General features: G+C 38.7%; 1 non-coding gene across 1 annotated transcript; it reads right to left on the reverse strand.

Moving 5' to 3' along the window:
• Window positions 1–1,131: 1,131 nt before the first annotated feature.
• Window positions 1,132–1,239, reverse strand: LOC148545100 (small nucleolar RNA R71). The gene has a single exon (XR_015900595.1). It is a non-coding gene; the product is annotated as a small nucleolar RNA R71 (small nucleolar RNA).
• Between the last annotated feature and the right edge of the window lie 1,857 nt (window positions 1,240–3,096).

Genomic DNA, 3,096 nt, shown 5'->3' on the forward strand with positions numbered 1-3,096 from the left:
ATCATCAATTAATGTTTTGATTCAAAAATTTGAAGTTTGTTACTTGCTTGTTAAGAAAGATTCAAACTTTGAAGTTCTAGAATCATATCTTGTGATTTCTTGTGAATCAAGTCATTAATTGTGATTTTTAAAATCAAATCTTTTTCAAAAACTAATTTCAATCATATCTTTTCAAAAATATCTTCTTATCTTATCTTTTTCAAAATCATATCCTTTTCAAAAATTTGATTTTAAAATATCTTTTTTAACTTCTTATCTTCTTATCCTTTCAAAATTGATTTTCAAATTTGTTTCAACTAACTAACTAACTTTTTGTTTGTTTCTTATCTTTTTCAAAACCACCTAACTAACTCTCTCTCTCTAATTTTCGAAAATATCTTCCCTCTTTTTCAAAAATTATTTTTAATTAACTAATTATTTTAATTTTTTCTTTTAATTTTCGAAAAAAAAAATCACTAACCATTTTTCAAAAATAATTTTCGAAAATTCCCTCTTTCTTTTCTTCTCCTTTTCTTCCACTCACCTAAAGGGAACCTCTATACTTGGGTAAAAAGGATCCCTATTATTATTATTTTTCTGTGCCCTCTTCTTTGTCATATGAGCAGGAGCAAGGACAAGAACATCCTTGTTGAAGCAGATCCAGAACCTGAAAGGACTCTGAAGAGGAAACTAAGAGAAGCTAAATTACAACTATCCAGCAAGCACCTGTCAGAAATTTTCGAACAGGAAGAGGAGATGGCAGCCGAAAATAATAATAATGCAAGGAGATTGCTTGGTGACTTTACTGCACCTAATTCCAATTTACATGGAAGAAGCATCTCCATTCCTGCCATTGGAGCAAACAATTTTGAGCTGAAACCTCAATTAGTTTCTCTGATGCAGCAGAACTGCAAGTTTCATGGACTTTCATCTGATGATCCTTTTCAGTTCTTAACTGAATTCTTGCAGATATGTGATACTGTTAAGACTAATGGAGTAGATCCTGAAGTCTACAGGCTCATGCCTTTCCCTTTTGCTGTAAGAGACAGAGCTGGAGTGTGGTTGGACTCTCAACCCAGAGATAGCCTGAACTCTTGGGATAAGCTGGTCATGGCTTTCTTAGCCAAGTTCTTTCCTCCTCAAAAGCTGAGCAAGCTTAGAGTGGATGTTCAAACCTTCAGACAGAAAGAAGGTGAATCCCTCTATGAAGCTTGGGAAAGATACAAGCAGTTGACCAAAAAGTGTCCTTCTGACATGCTTTCAGAATGGACCATCCTGGATATATTCTATGATGGTTTATCTGAGCTATCAAAGATATCATTGGATACTTCTGCAGGTGGATCCATTCACCTAAAGAAAACGCCTGCAGAAGCTCAAGAACTCATTGACATGGTTGCTAATAACCAGTTCACGTACACTTCTGAGAGGAATCCTGTCAGTAATGGGACGCCTATGAAGAAGGGAGTTCTTGAAATTGATACTCTGAATGCCATATTGGCTCAGAAGAAAATATTGACTCAGCAAGTCAATATGATTTCCGAGAGTCTGAATGGAATGCAAGCTGCATCCAACAGTACTCAAGAAGCACCTTATGGAAACACCTATAACTCATCATGGAGAAATCATCCAAATCTCTCATGGAAGGATCAAAGGCCTCAACAAGGCTTTAATAATGGTGGAAGAAACAAGTTTAGCAATAGCAAGCCTTTTCCATCATCCACTCAGCAACAGACAGAGAACTCTGAACAAAATACCTCTAATTTAGCAAACTTAGTCTCTGATCTATCCAAGGCCACTGCAAGTTTCATGAATGAAACAAGGTCTTCCATTAGAAATTTGGAAGCACAAGTGGGCCAGCTGAGTAAAAGGATCACTGAAATCCCTCCTAGTACTCTCCCAAGCAATACAGAAGAGAATCCAAAAGGAGAGTGCAAGGCCATTGACATAAGCACCATGGCCGAACCTATAAGGGAAGGAGAGGACGTGAATTCCAAGGAGGAAGACCTCCTGGGACATCCAGTGATCAATAAGGAGCTTCCCTCCGAGGAACAAAAGGAATCTGAGACTCATCTAGAGACCATAGAGATTCCATTGAACCTCCTTATGCCATTTATGAGCTCTGATGAGTATTCCTCTTCTGAAGAGAATGAGGATGTTACTGAAGAGCAAGCTGCCAAGTTCCTTGGGGCAATCATGAAGCTAAATGCCAAATTATTTGGTATTGAGACTTGGGAAGATGAACCTCCCTTGTTTACCAATGAACTAAGTGATCTGGATCAACTGACATTGCCTCAGAAGAGACAGGATCTTGGAATGTTCATAATACCTTGTACCATAGGCACCATGATCTTTAAGGCTCTGTGTGATCTTGGTTCAGGGATAAACCTCATGCCCCTCTCTGTAATAGAGAAACTGGGAATCTATGGGGTGCAAGCTGCTAAAATCTCATTAGAGATGGCAGACAATTCAAGAAAACAGGCTTATGGACAAGTAGAGGACGTGTTAGTAAAGGTTGAAGGCCTTTACATCCCTGCTGATTTCATAGTCCTGGATACTGGAAAGGAAGAGGATGAATCCATCATCCTAGGAAGACCTTTCCTGGCCACAGCAAGAGCTGTGATTGATGTGGACAGAGGAGAATTGATCCTTCAAATAAATAAGGACAACCTTGTGTTTACAACTCAAGGATCTCTCTCTGCATCCATGGAGAGGAAGCAGAAAAAGCTTCTCTCAAAGCAGAGTCAAACAAAGCCCCCATAGTCAAACTCTAAGTTTGGTGTTGGGAGGCCACAACAAAACTCTAAGTTTGGTGTTGAACCCCATATCCAAACTCTAAGTTTGGTGTTGGAGAGTCTCAAAAATGCTCTGAACATCTGTGAGGCTCCATGAGAGCCCACTGTCAAGCTATTGACATTAAAGAAGCACTTGTTGGGAGGCAACCCAATTTTTATCTAACTATATTTTTCTTAGTTATATGTCTTTATAGGTTCATGATCATGTGGAGTCACAAAGTAAATATAAAAATTGAAAACGGAATCAAAAACAGCAGAAGAAAAATCACACCCTGGAGGAAGCATCTGCCTGGCGTTCAACGCCAGAACAGAGCATGGTTCTGGC

The sequence above is a fragment of the Arachis ipaensis genome, chromosome B9 (genome assembly GCF_059453495.1).
Source record: "Arachis ipaensis isolate K30076 ecotype BB chromosome B9, ASM5945349v1, whole genome shotgun sequence".
In the NCBI taxonomy this organism is placed as follows: domain Eukaryota; kingdom Viridiplantae; phylum Streptophyta; class Magnoliopsida; order Fabales; family Fabaceae; genus Arachis; species Arachis ipaensis.